Raw genomic sequence first — 22,984 nt, 5'->3', positions numbered from 1 at the left:
CTCCATTAATGCAGATCAGTATATGAAGCTTGAAGGAATATATGTCTTTTTCATTTATATTGACCAACAGCATTTTTATAATTATAATCTTATTGATAATTTTAGTTTTTGTTTCAGAAGGTGGCCAGTACCAAGTTTCAATCCAGATGGCAGATGAGTAGCAACTCCATGGAAGAAGTTTACTTAGATCTTCAACCAAGTCCGAGGCTTTGCCATGTCAGCAATCAAGCAGCAAGGATAGCAGCTGGAATGAAGATTAATTATCACATTGATCTTCAAACAAGTCTGAGGCTTAGTCATGAAAGAAATAATGCAAGTATATTTAAGCCAATTAGTTCTGTACATTATCAGGAAAATGGGATAAAGTCTATAAGGATTATCTATAAGGCAATGCTCATTTTTGTTATTTTGCTTAATGAAAACACACAAAAAAAATATTATCAAATTGATAATTGTTTTTCCGGTACATGATTAAAATTTAATGCCATGCAAAGTAAATCCTGTTAGATTTTTTACTTCAAGGGAGACTATTACAATAAACAGCAAGAATGTTTCTTTCAGTGGGAGATAACTCTCTATTACACAATCAGAATATACAGAAAAGATTAATAAAAATTTAGGCTGGCAATTTGACAAATTTGTTAAATATATAATTTGTGGCAATTTTAATTTCTTTTTAGATTATAAAACAGTGCCAATGTTTTCATGAAGGGGAGTAAGACTTGTGGTATAATATATCTTAAATACAAGTACGTATATAATTCTTCTATTTAAACAAATTTTATCATCATCATATAAGTTTACAGGGAAAAATGTGCACCCAGTAGGCTTAAAGTTGTAAGAGGTCAAATGTTTTTTTGTTGTTGGCTAAAGGTTCTAAAATTTTGAATTGTTCACACTGATGTCATTGAAAAGACTTATATGCAGGCTTTGGCTAAACGACGAAATGAAGTACCTACAAAATTACAATTGGTCACCAAATAAGACGCTGCAAATGGCTCCATTGATGCAGATCAGTATATGAAGCTTGAAGGAATATATGTCTTTTTCATTTATATTGACCAACAGCATTTTTATAATTATAATCTTATTGATAATTTTAGTTTTTGTTTCAGAAGGTGGCCAGTACCAAGTTTCAATCCAGATGGCAGATGAGTAGCAACTCCATGGAAGAAGTTTACTTAGATCTTCAACCAAGTCCGAGGCTTTGCCATGTCAGCAATCAAGCAGCAAGGATAGCAGCTGGAATGAAGATTAATTATCACATTGATCTTCAAACAAGTCTGAGGCTTAGTCATGAAAGAAATAATGCAAGTATATTTAAGCCAATTAGTTCTGTACATTATCAGGAAAATGGGATAAAGTCTATAAGGATTATCTATAAGGCAATGCTCATTTTTGTTATTTTGCTTAATGAAAACACACAAAAAAAATATTATCAAATTGATAATTGTTTTTCCGGTACATGATTAAAATTTAATGCCATGCAAAGTAAATCCTGTTAGATTTTTTACTTCAAGGGAGACTATTACAATAAACAGCAAGAATGTTTCTTTCAGTGGGAGATAACTCTCTATTACACAATCAGAATATACAGAAAAGATTAATAAAAATTTAGGCTGGCAATTTGACAAATTTGTTAAATATATAATTTGTGGCAATTTTAATTTCTTTTTAGATTATAAAACAGTGCCAATGTTTTCATGAAGGGGAGTAAGACTTGTGGTATAATATATCTTAAATACAAGTACGTATATAATTCTTCTATTTAAACAAATTTTATCATCATCATATAAGTTTACAGGGAAAAATGTGCACCCAGTAGGCTTAAAGTTGTAAGAGGTCAAATGTTTTTTTGTTGTTGGCTAAAGGTTCTAAAATTTTGAATTGTTCACACTGATGTCATTGAAAAGACTTATATGCAGGCTTTGGCTAAACCACGAAATGAAGTACCTACAAAATTACAATTGGTCACCAAATAAGACGCTGCAAATGGCTCCATTGATGCAGATCAGTATATGAAGCTTGAAGGAATATATTTTTTTTCATTTATATTGACCAACAGCATTTTTATAATTATAATCTTATTGATAATTTTAGTTTTTGTTTCAGAAGGTGGCCAGTACCAAGTTTCAATCCAGATGGCAGATGAGTAGCAACTCCATGGAAGAAGTTTACTTAGATCTTCAACCAAGTCCGAGGCTTTGCCATGTCAGCAATCAAGCAGCAAGGATAGCAGCTGGAATGAAGATTAATTATCACATTGATCTTCAAACAAGTCTGAGGCTTAGTCATGAAAGAAATAATGCAAGTATATTTAAGCCAATTAGTTCTGTACATTATCAGGAAAATGGGATAAAGTCTATAAGGATTATCTATAAGGCAATGCTCATTTTTGTTATTTTGCACAATAAAAACACACAAAAAAAGATATTATCAAATTGATAATTGTTTTTCCGGTACATGATTAAAATTTAATGCCATGCAAAGTAAATCCTGTTAGAATTTTTACTTCAAGGGAGACTATTACAATAAACAGCAAGAATGTTTCTTTCAGTGGGAGATAACTCTCTATTACACAATCAGAATACAGAAAAGATTAATAAAAATTTAGGCTGGCAATTTGACAAATTTGTTAAATATATAATTTGTGGCAATTTTAATTTCTTTTTAGATTATAAAACAGTGCCAATGTTTTCATGAAGGGGAGTAAGACTTGTGGTATACTATATCTTAAATACAAGTACGTATATAATTCTTCTATTTAAACAAATTTTATCATCATCATATAAGTTTACAGGGAAAAATGTGCACCCAGTAGGCTTAAAGTTGTAAGAGGTCAAATGTTTTTTTGTTGTTGGCTAAAGGTTCTAAAATTTTGAATTGATCACACTGATGTCATTAAAAATACTAATGTATGCAGGCTTTGGCTAAACCACGAAATGAAGTACCTACAAAATTACAATTGTTCCTCAATGAATTGATGCCCAAGGAAATAAAGAAATTTACAATCATATGCAAACCATATTCCAACACTGATTCTATTTATTTTGTAAGAACTTTTGATTGACTAAACATTTTTATTTTCAGGTTAGCAATTATTGCTGCTTTTCAGTATGCGTAGAGTTTTAGAATGGTCATTGGAGCTGACTTTTAAGGTAAGAACTGTTGCATAGATTTATAAACTTGTTAATTACAGATTTATATGTAAATGCCCTTTTGTTGAGCCTGTGACTTTTTATGACAAAAGCTAGACATGTGGGTTTCATAGAAGTCTAAGGGTAAAGTAGGATTGGCTGATTTTTTATTAGCATGACACAGGAAAGTCGAGGGTCTGGGATAAGATGGAAAGCCATCATACTTGGTCAAATTGTTTTCCATCATGTGAGGTTGACCATAATGTACCATCATTTTGATTTGACAATTTTTAAGGAAGTTATGGGAAGTCCATCACAATTTTAAATATTATGACCAAAAATCAACTTCTGAACACAACTGCTCTGATCGGGACTCTTTTACAGAAAACTTCTGTACGTAATTGGATTGTTTTCCTGTCATGTATTAAAGATAAGGAGATGTGGTTTAACTGCTAATGAGACAACTCATAATCCACCAATGAAGTGGATGGAAGCAATTATTGTCACATTGATGTGTTCTCTGCATCTTTTTTCACCTTGATATGTTATATATCACCTATTTCTATATAATGTACATAAGTATCCAACAGTGATTCCTTTTTTACTATTTTGAATGACTAAGCATTTTATTTTTCAGGTTAGCATTACAACTTGTCCCTACAGTTTGATGTTGGAAATGGCTATTAGAGTTGACTTTTAAAGGTAAAAAACTACTTTATAGATTAAAACATTTTCTTTTTTTAAATCATGTAAGTTCCTACAATTTTGATAATCTTTTTACAATTTACTGTTCTCTGGAATGACATTTCAAGTTTTAGGAATTGAAAAATTATTATTTTGAAAGTTTCTCTGCTTTAATTGTTATTCCCAGTTTGCTATTTGTTGCCTATTTCAGTTCTTAGAATATCACAGAAAATTGAAAAGTGTATTTCTTTTCCAGATAATAATTACTGTGGCTGAAGGATATAATTGTGGGATTAATTCTCCATACTCCTTAGAGATGTTGTGAAGGTTCTTCACATGTTGACAGCTGGGGACTCTCTCTTCACAAGACATCAGATTTAAGATCCCCATTCTGACAGGACATTGCTGCTGATTTGTACATCCTGCACTACCAAACAGACGCCTTACTTTTGCAAAGATTTTACTACCAGTCTGAAGAAGACCAAGAGTGACCATATTTCCCTTTGGGGTCTTTCTAACTCTACCAAACAGTTTCCAATATGAACGGTTCATATAAATCTTGCATAAACAAGAGCAAGAATGTAGTTGATAAATTCTAAAATAATTAATGTAAAGATTCTCCATTTTCAACAAGAGTGGAAGTTTTAGTTCAAGGTTAATGTATTGTGTTTTGAATTTTCACCTAATTTCTTTTTCTCCCTAATCCATTAAATGCTATGGATTTTTGAAGTCCATGGTTAAAGTTTCTCAAACATCAATAACCATGTCAAACCTTCGAATTTTGTGAATAATTAAAAGCAGAAGCATATTTTTATTCAAAGATAGTATCAAAAGCAAAACTTGGAATTCATTTTTTTTTATCTCACTTATAAATTGACTATAGTTTTTCCTGACAGTCTTAATTTACAAATTTTAGGCATCAATAGTGTCATGGCTTCATAGAATATTCTATAAAGCCTTAACATAAGAGAAAATACCAAAAGTCGTATTTAAAAATTTTGTCATATTTAAAAATTTTCAGTATTTTTCTGATAGATGAAATTAGTTTTGTTTTGCATTTATGATTTACATTTAGCCTTTGGTTATCTTCTTTAGGACACCAATAACAGCTTAAAAACCTCCTTGGAATGTTAACATAATTATCTTTATGATTAAGAAAAATTGTTTCATTTTTATGTCATCCTTCCATATTTTATAGGTAAATTTATTTGGGTTTTTACCACCAACTTTACACAGCAGTAACACAGACAAATCTTTGGGGTTCTGCGTAATCCTTTCAAAAGTTTTTATTGCTGTTTTTACAAGTTGTGTAGTGTACATGTGTTCATTATTTTTCTACTTGTATCATATACATGTTTTTTGATTGATGATTAAACTGTAGAACTATTGTAATTTGAGCAGTACCGGAGTAAATGAACTGTTTTACAAAGCATCCATAAAACTTTTCATGCATTCAGTTATGCCAAGTTAAAAAAAAACCACAGAATATTGATGAAACATCCTACTTTCAGGGAATGTCAAATAATAGTTTCTGTAAAACAATAATTTGTGTACTGAGTGTACTTAATGAAATGTAAAATTTATTATTGAATTACAGACCACCTTAATTTATAGTTGTCCATATTTTGAGTTAGAGCCGATAGACTTTTCTATCATTTTGATATAATTTGTCTCATAAGTAGTGCACTACACCTTTATAAAAAACTGTCAAAACAAGAATATTTTTTAGTATTTGTGTTTATTGTCTAAAAGAAATGCACTTTTAAATAACTGTTCTTTCGCCTAAGAGATGAGTTCAGTAAATGTAGATTCAGAAAATTCCCTGTTTCCTTTCATATGAAACTTTTTCTTCTTCTGTAAGATAGTAAGGGGTTCAAATATATGCCTGTTGAGAATAAAATTACAAATAGAGAGTGAAAGTAGTAAACTGAATTAAGAATGTTAAATAAAATATGTTTTTGCAAATTTGGATGACAATTAATTGCAATTATGTACCATTTCAACAATTGAAGTAGTATAGACTTGCAAATCCATACCATTACAACACTGGAGGTAGTATGGTTGTCTGAGGGAAGCCAATTGGAAGTACGTACCTTTTAGTGAAGCTAATTGGGAGCTCACCCTCTGTCTTGTTGCGAAGCTGATTGGAAGCAGTACATATATACCTCTGTCTGCAAAACCTAATTAGAAGCAGTACCCCTGGCAGAGTGGTCCCAATTAGAGGCATGTAACTCTGAGGGAAGCCAATTGGAAGCAGTACCTCTGCAAAATTTGATTCAAAATTATTCAACAAATTTTATTTAACATTGAAATAACTGTTCTTGGGCCTAAGAGATGAGTTCAGTAACTGTAGATTCAGCAAATTCCTTGATCAGTAAATGTAGATTCTTCAAATTCCGGGATAAGCAGCTATGTACATAAAAGTTGAATTAGTTGAATTCCATCTTAAAGAATTCACTAAGTCTGTAAAACAATCTCTTTTCAAAGATGAGTGTACCCATTTCCTTTCATTTGAAACTTTTTCTTCTTCTGTAAGATAGTTAGTGGTTCAAATATATGCAAGTTGAGAATAAAATTACATATTTTTTCACTGAAAAATGAAAATAAAATTTGCATTAAAGTACACTGTCTGCAAAAATAGTTCAATGCTAGAGTCTCATGTAAACTTTTTTTATCATGTCAATTAAGCATAGAAATAACCAAAAAGAAACAAATTTCTCTTTCCAATAGCTTCTATATGCATTTTATATGTAAATATGTGCTACGGCCGAAATTGACCTCAACTTACAATTTTTTAGGAGCACCCCCCTTAATTTTATTTAATGCATAAAATAACAAACCCTCTATTAATATACGGTGAAGGAATAGGATAAAGTCAACTCAGTTATCAGAATTTGTGATTATCTCCCCTCATTAAAAAGAACTTTTGCCAGTGTAGGAATTTTACTGGAAATATTTCTTTGTTAAGGAGGGCTTTCAATACAATTTGAAGTATTAATCTGAAATCTGAAAGTAGACATCTATTTGACATGGGGACATAATAACTTGCTGCCTTAACGTCAAGGGGAAAATCAAGCAAAATCTTGCTTTCTCCCAATCTCCTGGAATCCATCTTTCTAATTAGAATATTTTTTATATGAAATTAAGGAACTTCGCTTGCTTTGGGATATTTGTCAGATTTTCAGAATTCTCTAGTTTTGTTCATTTGAATTAATGTCTTAAATTTGTTTTTACATGTATGATTATAAGCCATCTGTAAGTCTCATTCAATTTTAATTATTTTTTAATAGTTTTTGAGAACTTAAACTTGTCAATGATAAAGCTATGATAAGTCAAGAGAGAATATTTTTCCCGCAAAAATTTCAATGATTTATCTCAGAAACAAGCACATTGACCTTTAAATTATTTTTGCTCTTTTGGTTCCTTTATAAATCACCTATCAATATAAACTAGTGTTTTGAAAGTTCATTATTTTGAAACTGAGAAGCAAATTGCTTTCCCTTAAAATATTAAAATAAAAATGCCCCATGTCCTCTGCAAATGGGAGAACTGTAAAGAAAGTCCTTATAAAATGATGAACAATTGATACTTTGATCCAAAAAATTGAATATAAGAGGTATGGATATACAATAATCAACTAATGCAAAGGTTGTCTAATTTAATATGAAAGAAAACTTTTGGTTCGTACCGCACTGTCATCATGATTAAAACTACAGAAGAGTACAAAATTCCCAAGTGATAATGTGTTCTTCACAATTTGTCACCATAAGAAGAAATTACAAATAGAGAGTGAAAGAAGGTATGACGGTAAACTGGATTAAGAATGTTAAATAAAATATGTTTTTGCAAATTTGGACGACAATTAATTGCAATTATGTACCGTTTCAACAATAGAAGTAGTATAGACTTGCAAATCCATACCATTACATCACAGGAAGTAGTATGGTTGTCTGAGCGAAGCCAATTGGAAGCATGTACCTCTTAGTGAAGCTAATTGGGAGCACACCCTCTGTCTTGTTGCGAAGCTGATTGGCAGCAGTACATATACACCTCTGTCTGCAAAACCTAGTTAGAAGCAGTACCCCAGGCAGAGAGGTCCCAATTAGAAGTATGTAACTCTGAGGGAAGCCAATTGGAAGCATGTACCTCTGCAAAATTTGATTAAAAATTATCAACAAATTTTATTTAACATTCTTTTGAAGTTTACTTTCATACCAGGTCTCATTTTCTATTTATAATTACTCCCCTTGTTGACATTGTGACATGCAAATTATCACTTCACTATTCAGTAGATCATTCTAATAAATTACTACAACACATGCACCCTCGAGTATTGTTATAAGGGATAAATATTTGATTAATTTTGGTTTATGCACCTTTAAACACAATTTTTTGACAGCTAACTTGAAGGATCTATAGGGAGGCTGATATAAGTTTGCTATCAAGGGCATATGATACAGTAATAGGGGAGGTAATGACGTCGCGAATGTCAAATGTTACTTTTAGCCAAAGCGAATAGTTGCATATCAGGAAAAGACCCATTTTTTTACTGATTTAACATAAGAATGAATTCATGGACCCCTCTTTTTAAAAATTACATGAGGCTTGAATATGCTTAAAGATTATTTGTGCCAATTTAAAGAAATCACCAATGGAATTTTTCTAAATAAGATATATATACAGCTTGTAAGCAAACTTTTGTGTTTTTTATTTTCAATAAAATTTATTTAAATGTAAAATACAATAAATTATTTTTTTAGATTAGATTGTCAGAGGATGGGGTAGAATCATCGGTTCTTAAGTTAATGATTTTATAAGAACAGACTTTGCAATCATATTAGTTTGTTAAATAATATTTGTGGTCTTGAAAAATCATGATATCCTAGCTTGAAATAGAATAATTACTCATGGCACCACATAGATTTGACTAGAATTATTTTGTTATGTAGTAGTTTAAGTGAAAATAGAAACCCTTAACATTTCTTTTAACAGTTTTGAATTATAAACCTCATATATACTTTAAAAAAAAAATGTTTTTAATAAATGAAGAATAAAGTTGACATTTTTTTAGTTTAAATTCAAATTGCAGATTGACATGATAAATTCATTATTTTTATTTATGTTCCCTAGTAAGCTTAAGATTAGAAAAAAAATGGATTTACAGAAAGTTGGCTTTTGAGGCTTGAACTTCTTTTCTTTACACTATTGAACCCCAACCAAAATAAAACACTAGACTAAGTTTTCTCCGCCAACAATTCAAAAAAGTTTTGCTGTTTCAGTTATTTTTTGGATATAAAATACTCTTTTACTTTCATAGAAACAAATCCTCACAATTTTAATATCTCAAACGGCCATCATAAGGACTCCCTGGTGAGAATGTGGGAGCCCTACATTTTTCACTTTATTCGTCTGTCTACAATTTTTGTAAATGCAAAATTTTCCCCAAAAAAGATAGGTAAATTAAACCAATCTTTGTCATTCACTGTGCTTTCCAACACTTTGGTTACCATTCTAGGGATATGCCCCTTTCCATATGGAAAAAATCCTGAATGTTTGTTTGTAATGAAAAATCATGATATCCTTGAAATAGAATAATTGCTCATGGCACCAAATAGATTTGACTAGAAATTATTTTGTTATGTAGTAGTTTAAGTGAAAATAGAAACCATTAATATTTCTTTAAACAGTTTTGAATTATAATGCTCATATAAAAAATGCTTTTAATAAATGAAGAATAAAGTTGACATTTTTTTAGTTTAAATTCAAATTGCAGATTTGACATGATAAATTCATTATTTTTATTTACGTTCCCTAGTAAGCTTAAAATTAGAAAATCTTGAAAAAGAAAAAACGTGTACCAGCAGTAAAAGGATCTATAATTTAAGAATGAATTCAAAGTTTTCCAATGTATATAGCTGCATACTAGGAATTGGTATTTGTTTACTTGACAAACAAGATTTTTATTTTCAGTCTTCGGGTCATGTATAAAAAAATAGATTTCCAGAAAGTTGGCTTTTGAGGCTTGAACTTCTTTTCTTTTCACTATTGAACCCCAACCAAAAAGAAACACTAGTTTTCCCCGCCAATTAAAAGTGGTGTGTTTACAAACAATTCAAAAAGTTTTGCTGTTTCAGTTATTTTTTGGATATATAATACTCTTTTACTTTGATAGAAACAAATCCTCACAATTTTAATATCTCAAAACGTCCATCGTAAGGACTCCCTGGTGAGCATGAGGGAGCCCTACAGTTTTCACTTTGTTCGTCTGTCTACAATTTTTGTAAATGCAAAATCTCCCCCCAAAAATATAGGAAAATTAAAGCAATCTTTACCATTCACTGTGCTTTGGTTACCGTTCTAGGGTTATGCCCCTTTCCATATGGAAAAAGTCCTGAATGTTTTGTTTCTGTTCTCTTAATTTAAGTTTGTCTCAACTAAATTTAATGAAATGTGTATATATAATGCTAATTACCACTAAACGCAGTTTTAAGTTCAAATTTTGTCAGCTTCACTTGAGTTATGTCCCTTTATAACATTATATGCTAGCAAAGGCATCATCTGTGTCCTTATGGAGGTATTGACCCCATTTATTTTTAATATAGAGGAAGCAGATTAGTTATTTAGGAATTTTGTAGCATTATGCATTATAATTAAATTTTGCTTGTGTTTCATAGACCTATGGTTGAAAGTATTTTGAAAACCTTCACTTTCTACACAGTGTTTAGTTTCTTTTTATATACTCTAACTGATATATTTGCACATGATCAGGTATTTTGTTTTTGAATAGTTCTCCTTTCTTTACTGTCCAAATTATACCTCTTGAGACAGTTCTTCCAAGCAAATAGTTTCAAAAAAAGTTTCCAACATTTTTCCACTACATTGATTTTATCTCGTTTTAAACACAGTTAACAATTATTGCATTCATTAGCATTATAATGATTTTCTTTATGTGTATATTTTTATGCTAATGAGTTGTACTCATGTATATTGTATGTCTAATAATTCCCTAGGCATAAAAGTATAGCAGGAATTGCTCATTTGTAATACATGTACATGTAGGCATAGGAATTTAAGCACCAAGATATTTGGTTTGTAAAGTGACATCTTTATGTATTTCACTAAAATTTTTAGTTCTAGTTTGAACTTTCAACATTGTATTTTGAGGGATTTTCAAAGAACAATGATTTGCATAATTTTGTATTACTAAGTGGAATTGCTATTATATATACAAACATAATCGTATTTCGAATTTTGTAACAAATATTTTATAGCTGTAGTGCTTATGACAAGATTTCTTTTTTACTTTCATATTTACAAACAAAATTATGTTTTCTTTTTCTCAGTTACCTAGTGAGGTCACAGAACATTTCGTAGTAAAGGGAGAAATTATTGTATATACGGTACTAACGTAGTATTCTATGAGTTCACGTCAGTAGGTATAAGACATATGACTAATATTATAGCAGGAAATTTTTTCCTGGAGATTATCACTATCTGGCCTGCTGCAGACAGAGCAACATTCATGTACCATTCATATTATGAATATACTTTGATACATGCATTTATATATTTTTCAAAACAATACACGTCCAGTATGTCTCGTGAGACGACTTGTCGCATTAATTGGGTCGGAGCATATATGACTGTTTCCGGACCCATGGGTTGGACCCAGGTTTCCAGTTTCCCATAATTGGGTTTGTTTGGTTGTTCCTGGCCGGCGAAGTCGTTCATGATCGAGTTATTCATTTGTTCAGTTATTCAGTTTACATTCATGTCAACCATATTATATCTTTTGTTCGTTCCAGCTAAGTTGTACCTAACAGTATTTTTTAAGTACATTTCAAGGTTTTTGTTATTAGGAATAATTGTGGTTATTGTTTTTTTCATATATTTATATATTAAGACACATGTATGTAATTATTTAATAAATTCTGTTGTTCACTATGCTTGCTGGGCTATCAGCAACACTATATTTATTGTAATCATTTATGCCTTATAATAGAAATGAGCATATAGGGTATACATATAGTTAATTAAATGCAAAAGGTTGACATGAGATTATTTCTTTAGTACTGGTACAAGTTATTAAATTCATATTGTATAATGTATGTTTATATTGATAATTTGTCTTATAAAATGGCAGCTCACAATATGCTGTACTCGAGCTAGTCAACAAACCTAAGTTTGTGTTGTGTTTTTCTTTAAGGAGCGAAAGGTTAAATGTACTCTGTGGAAAGAAGACTAATTTAAGATCCTATGTCCTTCAAGCTGTCTGAGTTAATCATAAAAAAAAGATGTGGTATGATTGCCATTTAGGCTCAACTCTCCCAAGAGAGACCAAATGACACTAAAATAAACAACCATAGGTCATGGTACAGCCTTCAACAATGAGCAAAACCCATACTGAGTAGTCCGCTACAAAGGGCATGAAATGACATTTGTTTTGTTAAGCCTATATATTTGAGGGAAAGAAGTTTAGGTAATAATATATATATTTTATATATAAGTATGTCTGAACCAGTGACTACTCTACAATAGATTTTATCCTTCAGATCACCAGCAGTGATGGTGACAGAAGGCTGACAATTATTCTGTATTAATAATTCCTCTCAACATTTGGTGAGCCGTTTATTTGGCAATTGCAAATGGCAGTCAGCAGGGTTTAAGAAATTGCATTGTTCATAGATATAGGAAGATGTGGTGTGAGTGCCAATGAGACAACTCTCCATCCAAATAACAATTTAAAAATTAAACCATTATAGGTTAAAGTACGGCCTTCAACACGGAGCCTTGGCTCACACCGAACAACAAGCTATAAAGGGCCCCAAAATTACTAGTGTAAAACCATTCAAACGGGAAAACCAACGGTCTAATCTATATAAACAAAACGAGAAACGAGAAACACGTATATATTACATAAACAAACGACAACTACTGTACATCAGATTCCTGACTTAGGACAGGTGCAAACATTTGCAGCGGGATTAAACGTTTTAATGGGCCCAAACCTTCTCCCTTTTTCTGAAACAATAGCATAACATCACAACATATAAAAACATACGATAAAATATCAATTAGCAGACTTAACTCAATCAAAAAACGTATGATTCAACCTGCTTAAGTCAAATGCGTTTTGTTTAAATATTCTTTTTCACTTGTTTGTTCTTTTTGGAAATCGATGTTTGTGAGGTAGACCCCTCTACCAAGAAATTTGTTTTGCATGCCACACATATAAAAAAAATTGCGGTTTTTATCCAATGAAATCATGTTTGAACGTTGTTTTCAATGAAGACTTATTGATATTTTTTGCGTGTGAATAGACTCGTATATAAAATTGATTTGACATAACCTTTGTTAATACCCCTGCTATAAAGAGTGGAATACATATATTGATGCACATGTCCATTCATCCCTATGAACTTCTGTTAGAACTATAATTTCCACTCTAGGTTTCAACAGAGACATGTATATATGTCTCTGGTTTCAAGTACAGCTTCGTTTGGAAATATCAAGGCAATGTCATGGATTAAGTTAGATTTTGATAGTTTTGACATTAAAGTTGAACAAGAAATGCCATGTTACTGCTAAAATATAGGTTTCCATAATAACACTGCTTTACCAAATCAATTGAAATGATGTTAGTATAAAAAAAGATGTGGTATCATTGCCAATGAGACAACTAAATGTCACTGCACAGCCTTCCGGCAATAATGAGTAAAGCCCATACTACACAGACAGCTATAAACCCCGAAATACGTAACAAACAATTCGAACGAGAAAACTTGAGGCCAAATTTATTTACAACAAAATGAATGGAAAACAAATATGTAACACATCAACAAACATATCGGGACCTTTTATAGCTGACTATGCGGTATGGGCTTAGCTCATTTTTGAAGACCGTATGGTGACCTATAGATGTTAATGTCTGTGTCATTTTGGTATCTTGTGGACAGGTGTCTCATTGGCAATCATACCACATCTTTTTTATATATAAATAATAGTGAAGATGTGTTTTAGAGGTCAGTTTGTATATGTTATGGCTAAAAAATAAAATCGCAAAATTCCATTTAGATTCCTTCTGATTTTTCAACAATCATCAATGACGCAGATATAAACAACTATACTTCACCGTTCGGCCATCAACAATGCGGAGCAAAGCCCATACTGCATAGTTAGCCATAAAGGGCACCGAAAAGACCATGTAAAACAATAAAAACGAAAAACTAACGGCCTAACTTAAGTACAAAAAATGAACGAAAAACAAATATGTATCACATAAACAAACGACAACCACTGAATTACAGGCTCCTGATATTGGGACAGGCACATACAAACAGAATATGGCGGGATTAAACGTTTTAGCGGGATCTCAACCCTCCCCTAACCTAGGTCAGTGATGTCTCTGCAAGATTCTCTAACATATAATATGCACCAACATAATGCGTAACCAGCTAGATATTATCAACGTTTGTCGTAAATATTGCACTTGCACCTATGTACTGTCATCAATAATTTGTTTGTCATTTGCTCTTTTGGGTTTTTCTGCCATTTTTAGTCATGGCATTGTCAGTTTATTTTCGACTTGTGAGTTTGACTGTTTCTTTTGGTATCTTTCGTGTCACTTTTAATATTTTAAACTACATGTATATAGTATTGTAAAACAGCATACTGAATAAGTGACACTATTTTCAATTGTAATATTATTAAATAAAATTCACGACTACTTGAGAGGGATTGAATTTTCTGAGAATTAAGCGGCATGATATTTAAAGCTGTGTGGACAATTTGATTTTGAAAACGCTAGGACATGACTAAGAATAACACCAGGGCACTGCGCAAATCGTGCATCCATGAAGGCTACTAATTTTTCGCCTCTTGTTTCACATCAATTCGTTTTTATTGATTTTATGTTCTAAGAGATGCAATTTTTTGTGACACTAATACCAAACAACGTACTTCAGTAGTGTAATCGGATGAGAAAGGCTGTGTATACAAAGTGAGTGATTTTGAATTTTTACATAAAAATAAAGTGTACTCAAGTTAGTATTCTAGTTCCAGGGGTTCCTTAGTGGTTGTTGTCCATACATCATTGTCCTATTGGCTTTCTTTTAAGTTTTCTTTCCATTATACAAGAAAAGATACAACGAAAATCACAAATGCAGAACAACGCAAAAAAATAAATACACCACATCATTAATCTAGATTCAAGGCAGTAAACAAATAAAAAAAGTTAACGAGTAGAACGGCGAGTTACTGCTGACCAATGATACCCCCGTCGAGTTGTTGAGTGGTGAATCTGAAAACGCATCTCATGTTATAGCTGACTTATATACCCGAGACCAAAATTCAGAAATCCCTATATTGTTGTTCCTGAGTAAAATGTGACGATCATTTTCAGTTTGGCTTTCATTTAAAAATTAAATTGTAAAAGTGTTTGGTAAACAGAAAGTTCTTGAGTGATGAATCTTAAAAAAGCATCACGAGGTATAACTAGCTTATATAAACCCTGAAATTTTTCAATAATCCTTGCAAAGATGTTCCTGCGAAAAATGCGACGAAAATATTCATTGAACGGACGTCCTGACGAATGGATGGAATGACTGATGGACAGACAGAGGTAAAACAGTATAGCCCCATGTTTTAAGGCGGGGTTAAAAAAAACAATGAAGAGCATTTCCAAAAGCAATAAAAGTACTTTACAACCTATCTATATATAATCAAGGACAGTCAGTCGCTCCATCTTTTTAAGACGATTGAAACTTTATTTTGTGTTGTTCGGTTACTATCTTACTATCACCAGCCCAGTAGCCAGTACCGGAATGAAAATACGTTTTTTTTTGTGTTATTAAATTTGCTGTTATAAAATATTAAAAATTATTATAAATTAAGAAATGTATCTCCCTCATGCAAAGCTCTGATTACTTTCACGGATTTGGCTATACTTTTTGGAACTTTTGGATTATAGCTCTTCATCTAATATATAAGCTTTGGATTTTACATATTTTGGCCACGAGCATCACTGAAGAGACATGTATTGTCGAAATGCGCATCTGGTGCAGAAAAATTGGTACTGTTAATGTTATGACTACCACTGGGTCGATGCCTCTGCTGGTGGACTGTTAGTCCCCGAGTGTATCACCATCCCTGTATCCAGTACTCCGGTACTGGCATGGAAATACTTTTTTTGTGTTTTTAAATTTGCTGTTACAAAATATTAAAAATTATTATACATTAAGGAATGTAAGTCCCTCATGCAAAGCTCGGATTACTTTCACGGATTTGGCTATACTTTTTGGAACTTTTGGATTATAGCTCTTCATCTTTTATAAAAGCTTTGGATTTTACATAATTTGGCCACGAGCATTACTGAAGAGACATGTATTGTCGAAATGCGCATCTGGTGCAGAAAAAAATGGTACCGTTATTGTTATTATTGATAGTTATCCAACATTTCTTTTGTTTGATAAGATAAGTAGAACATACTACTGAACGTGTGACCTTATCAAATATTACAAAGCATTTTTACGTCATCTCCTGCAATTTTTTTTAAATAGTTTATGCTTTAAAATCTGTTATATTAAATCTAATCCTCTGTTTTCTTTTTTTGTAAACCTGTGTTATACTATATAAATAAAATCGAGAAAGGAAATGGGGAATGTGTCAAAACGACAACTACCCGAGCATAGAGCTGACAACATGCATATGTAGATAAAATAACCAAAACAAAAAAAATGTTAATTCTTTGTTTTCGTTTTCCGTTTCCGTTCCGTTTTCCGTTCCATTTTCCGTTTCCGCCGTTAAGAAACACCCCCTTCTCCAATAAAAAAATATATGCATATTTACAATATTGTCAGCCAACTGTGTAATTTATTTTTAGAAATGTAAACAGAGCAGTTTTTATATGGGATGATTGTCTGCACCATTTTCTGTCAGAATTTTGTGGAAATAACCAGGAGTTTTTAATGGTAAATTTTAGAATTTTTCCGCATTGAAAAAAAATAGGCCCAAAATAAAATGTACTCCATTTTTATAGTAATAAAGCCAAAACCAATTTCTAAAGTTTTAGTTGTAACAGGCGTATCAAGCGTTCATACCACAGCTGTTTATGAGTTGTTAAGGTGGTACTTAACACCTTGACTAAATTTGAATTCGGATAGCATCGTTTTCATAAAACTTTGACACATATCTTTTTTTTGTAATTTAACCCCTTACCAAAAATTAAAAAAGAAAACTTGAACCATACACCTTTATTATATATATCAGTTTGACAAACACCCATTTTGATCATTGAGAAACTATTTTCTTCAAACGATAAAATGTGATAAAGAAAAGTGAGCTAATTTTTTTCTCCCTGTAGATTTCGGTACCACTTTTCAACCCTTTTAAAAGTTCTCAAATTCACCGAGAAAATACACCTCACGTCAAAATAGAAATTTACACAGCGATTGAGCGAATATCAACCGTCATAAATCACGGTTGATTTTAAGCCCTGGACATGATAATAATAATAATGATAATCATCGCATTTTTCAAAGAGAGTAACTCATTTGGACGTGTCCAGAACTTGAATAGACACACGTCGATGTCAATGATAATGTTGCTATCTAGATATCTTGTTTACGTTTGTCTTTTTGTTGCCGTCTTGTGCTGAATACTTTCTTGCATCTCAATACCCGTTTTCCTATACTATTATACTGTACTTGTATTGACCTTCAATTCTTAAGTCAGTGGACTGAAATTGTGCGTAAGATTTATCTAAATGAAAGCATATATATATATATATATATGTAACACTCCCAAACGTGTCCTTCCCCCCAAACGTGTCCGATTCCCCCAAACGTGTCTTTTCTCCCTAAACATGTCCTAAATGTACATTCTAATGCAATCTGTATGTAACATTGTTTTTCATTGGCTGAAAGTTGCCGTCAAATCCACAATTGACCAGGCGTAACTAAGGAGGAACAACCATTTTGAAATGATCGAATCAATAAATGTTCGATTACTACTATATAATCGAAAATAAAGCAACACCTACCTCTAATTCGTCGTTTTAATGTTATTTTATCAGAATTTGAAGCGTACATGTAACGTAATAACATCCAGTTTGTAAGTTTTCATTTGTATGACGTCACGTTTATCCATGACGCTTTTGTGCCAAAACATTCATGAAGTTTCGCGGATTTTTTTTATTTGTCAAATTTAGACACTTTTCTAAGTTTTTTCGTATTATTTCTTTTTGAAATGCATTAGAATCGGAATAACAGTACTGTAGTTGAAGAGTTGCCACCGTCAATTTTGATTTGACGGTCGCAAATCTCCGTTTTACTGTCTCCGCTACGCGTCGCCAGTAAAACTGCATTTGCGACCGTCAAATCTACAATTGACGGTGGCAACTCTTCAACTACAGTACTGTTATTCCTTAAATATTCCCCAAACGTGTCCGATTTCAAAACCCCCAAACGTGTCCGATAATTGTTATTCGCCAAAACGTGTCCAATATTTAACGCCAGAACGTTTCACGTCTTTTAGTGTTAATACATGTATTTCCTAAATAAAATCGCTAATAAAGTTTACGGCTATTCTATGATGGGAACACAGGTGACAAAGTTTTCATTTGTAAGCTTTTAATAGTTAATTAAATGTAGGTTTTTAATGAAAATCATAATTCCAAATTCAATCTGTAATTGTTAATCAACTTTTGACTGAAATTGCTGATTGTTCAGTTGCAAGTATTTCATACTCATTTAGAGCGAACCTACAATTAATTATAGAGTTGAATTAATCGGTAACTTTGTAAATTATTTTGTACTTATAAACTCCGATAATGCTTTTCAGACTTATCCGAATATTACATGGCTGGCGTTAAGCAGCATTTTTTTTCTAACTTTTGTTAATAGTTCTCCATCTGAATGTGTGTGTATTTTAAAAACTCATCAAATCATAAAATGGTTATCCAGTTTTTTCATAAATTTTAGGTTTCCAGAATCACCAAAGACACAAGATCAAGAGACATAACGTCCAGTGCCAAATAGTTTATGCATTGGTTTTATAGATTCTTTTTATCAATATGAATGTTATGTGATCAACGCCGGTTATTAGTGATTACCGTAATTGCAAATTTAATTTGTACTGAACTGTTGACTGTTGATAGCGTATTGTCCAGTTGAAAGTATTTCATGCATATTTAGAGAGAGCATACATGTTTTAATGATTTTACTGCTCTATACTGTTTAAACTAACTTTAGACTGTTGATTGCGTATTGTCCAGTTGCCAGTATTTCATGCATATTTAGAGAGAACATAGGTTACAAGTTTTTTTTAATTTTTTACATTTGTACTGTATGAATTTACTTTAGACTGTTGATTGTCCAGTTGCCTGTGTTTCACGATATTGAGAAAGAACATACACATTTTAATGTGCAGAGAAAGGGACATTTTGACCCGTAAACTGTACAGTTTAACTAAACATTTTTGCTTACAATTTACATACGACATAGCCGAAATGACGCCCCCACTTTTACCCAGTTTTTTTCGAAAAAAGAACTAAGGTACTTATCTATATTTTTAATGAAATGGTAAAATTAGTATACGTTAATGAAATAGCAATAACCAAATAACGCTTGATATGGACACGTTTTTGGGATTGGACACGTTTGAGGGTTAGTTGAGAAATGGACATTTTGGGCGTTTATACAATCACACGCTTTGGCGATGTTTTTAACTAGACATGTTTTGCAGTTCAGTGACGTCAATGTGGACACGTTTGGGGGATTCGGACACGTTTGGGGGCAAGGACACGTTTCTGAGTGTTACATATATATATATACTAGTATTCCGTAGTGTCTGGCAGACAAGTAAATGAAGGGTAACGGTCACCCCTACGTTGTCGTATATCTCCTTTTATTCATATTTGACCATGTCACAGTATTAGCTGGAATTAAAGCCAATCGATATTTAGCGATTTTGATAAATACTATCTTGTTTTTTTTTTTTTTTAAATGATGTCTCTACCATAAGAGAAGAAAAGGTTCTATTATAGATACAAAATGTTGCTGTACAGCCTTATCTGTAGAAAACTTTTTTTCTATTGTCACATCCGGAAGTCAACGACAAACTAAAAACGGCATGACAAAAAAACGAACAATAGACTACAATACCTTTAGAAAACTAAAGACTGAGTCAAAGAACCACATCGAAAACCTTGCGTATCTAAGGTGCTCCGGAAGAGTAAGGAGATCGTGCTCCACATGTGGCACCGTCGTGCTGCTAATGTAAGCACAAACTAGGTGATTAGTCTTATTCCGCTGATCATGTCAGATTCGAGAAAAGAGGATTGGATTATGCGAATTTCAAATGATAAAAAATACCGCTTTTTGAAATCATTAAATTTATGGAATGTTTTGAAACACTAAACACAATAATGATCTCTACGTTACTAAGGACAGGGGTATCTGTGACTCCTTAATCACCTCATTAGTTCAAAGATTCATAATTTGACAGGCTTCTTACACTTAACATAAAATCAAAAGTTGATCAACATTTATAAATGCGTATTTCCAATTGTAATGAGGACTCAGGTAGTGTCATGTTGTAAACATGTGTGAAGTTGTGTGGAGTTGTGAATTTTTTGTAATGTTTGGTATCAAAAGCCATTGTTTCTTATGAGTACTACTTTAAGTTTCAATATTTTTATTATGCAAGAAGTGCATTTTGTTCGGAAATAAGATTTTGAATTCTTTGTGAACACCCAAACTGCATATAGATTAAACAATGTCAATTTCAAACACTTAATTCCAACTGCTTTTCATATTTCTCATTGCATGGAATCTAATTGTTTATTAAGTACCCTATTCCTATATTGGTTAAACAGGTTTTTATGATCATGATTTGAAAAGGTTTATTTTGAAACGAAAAAGGAAGAGAGAGAGAGAGAAAAAAAAGAGAGAGAACCATGTGACGCACTGGTTCGCCCCGATTCTCGATCTACGAGTAGCGGCGGGTTAATGTATGATGCCATACATGATTATTATTTTGTAAATATGTTTTATGAACTGCATTTTATATCTTTAAACGAAAATAATAGCTACAAAAGATTAACAATACACATGAACCACATCACTTTTTACGTCTGCATATTTTTAATAAATATCCAACTAGATATGCAAAAATACCACTTTTAGATTATAGATATCTAAGAAAATTGAATTAGAGTGAATATTTTCAAAGGCATGGCTGTTCCCATTTTTAGTATTGTGTACATTCTCACATTGACATGTTGAATGAATTGAATTAAATATGTTTATTAGTGACTGTCAATTCGATTTCCATTCTTCGTTCGTTTTTTTGGTTTGCGTTTTAGATTTTTTATCAATTGTTGTTGTTCTTTTAAAGATTCTGGAAGTCCATAGATATGTCGGCTCAATTTTTCATGTTCTAAAACTCTCGGAGTAATATATTGCGTATGGTTACGATACCAACACATAATATCGAACTTTTCGCGAACGTCTTTTAATTGTTCATATTGTTCATAAGCAGTTGCTAATTTCTTTCTTTTTTTCTCTCTGATTTCCTCTCTCTTCAATTTCTCAAGTTTTTTCAGTCTATCGTCCATTGTCTTTGTCTTCGACAGATGACGTTCATCCTGTTGTTTATAATCTGCATATACGCCAGACATATCGCTGAAGACTTTTTCTTCTCGACGACTCAATCTTTTTTCAGGTGCATACCAAGACGGATATTTTGGCCTTAGATCATATACAAATTCTAACTTGAAATCCTTGTCTCGTTTGGGATATTTGTTAACTATTTTCTCCGTATCATCTACGTATACCTTGTTTATAACATTTTGTCGGTTTATTGCCGGCAAAGAAACCACAGTACTGTCCCCACTATCTCTTGTCGGATTACGGGGAGTAGTTCCGTCTTCCAATAAAGAAGCCATGAATGCTAGAGGTTTATGTGGCTTTGATTCTTCAGTCTTCAGAATTCTTTTGGACTTTGTAGGTTTAGGAGACTTTGAACTACGTTTTGGATTCTTTTTTGACTTTTTTGTCTGGCTTCTTGGCGTATGTTCACTTAATGACGATTTACCGCCTGTTGTCTCGCTGTCTGTATATCGATCACTGTCAGAATGTTTTTCACTGGCTGATGAAGTAACATTGTTATTCGTTATTGGTTCTCGTGAAGGACTATTTAAGCTGTCATCGTTTGCTTTTTGAATTTCGGAAAATATCGGTTGTTTTGAGTCATTATTTATGTTTCCATCATTTGAAACTGATTCATTTTCTTTTTCGACCTTCTTGGTATTCGTGATTTCTTTTTCGACCTTCTTGATATTCGTGATTTCGTTTTCATCCTCACCATCTTGAGATTTCACAGTTTCGTCTTTTTTATTATTCTGGTTTGAACGTGTTCTATTATCTCCATTTGCTATATCTTCATTTGAATAATTATTTCGCTTTGTCTCCTTTTTTGAATTCACACTAATCTTTCCATCTTTATTTGAATTTTCAGAGTTGTTTGGGTGTGAATCCTTTACTCCACCGGTGTATTTAGTTTCTGAATCAATTCTCCGTGGTTTTGTTGGTGAAATTCTTGAAGGAGAAGTGTCATTCTCATTTATTAGTGAATTTCTGGAACGTGAGGTATCATTCTCGTTTATTTGTGAAGTTCTGGATCGAGAAGTGTCATTCCCGTTTGATTGTGAAGTTCTGGATCGAGAAGTGTCATTCTCCTTTATTTGTGAATTTCTGGAACGAGAAGTGTTATTCTCCTTTATTTGTGAAGTTCTGGATTGAGAAGTCTCATTTTCGTTTATTTGTGGATTTCTGGAAGGAGAAGTGTAATTCTCGTTTATTTGTGAATTTCTGGAACGAGAAATGTCATTCCCTTTTATTTGTGAATTTCTAGACCGAATTGTGTCATTCTCGTTTATTTGTGAATTTCTGGAACGAGATGTGTCATTATCGTTTATTTGTGAATTTCTGGAGCGAGTAATGTCATTCCCGTTTATTTGGGTTCCAGAACGAGAAGTGATATTCCTGTGTGTCTGCTCATCTCTTGTATCTCTTACAATATTGTTTTCAACGTCTATTTCCTCCCTAGGAGTATCAAATATATCTCTGTCGTCTATCTCAGACTCTTGGTTTGTATCTCGTTCT

General features: G+C 32.2%; 1 protein-coding gene and 1 long non-coding RNA gene across 5 annotated transcripts in view; one reads left to right on the top strand and one right to left on the bottom strand.

The window, feature by feature from the left end:
- Positions 1–22,984, bottom strand: part of LOC134715564 (leucine zipper putative tumor suppressor 2 homolog) — a 456,927-nt gene that overhangs the window by 322,675 nt on the left and 111,268 nt on the right. The window lies entirely within an intron of this gene.
- LOC134715567 (uncharacterized) lies at positions 2,674–4,691 on the top strand. Its single transcript, XR_010106750.1, has 4 exons — positions 2,674–2,743; positions 3,091–3,158; positions 3,775–3,839; positions 4,078–4,691. It is a non-coding gene; the product is annotated as an uncharacterized LOC134715567 (long non-coding RNA).

The sequence above is a fragment of the Mytilus trossulus genome, chromosome 4, assembly GCF_036588685.1.
Source record: "Mytilus trossulus isolate FHL-02 chromosome 4, PNRI_Mtr1.1.1.hap1, whole genome shotgun sequence".
Taxonomy (NCBI): Eukaryota; Metazoa; Mollusca; class Bivalvia; order Mytilida; family Mytilidae; genus Mytilus; species Mytilus trossulus.
The sequence above is the reverse complement of the archived record's forward strand: the minus strand, read 5'-3'. Positions and strand labels throughout refer to the sequence as shown.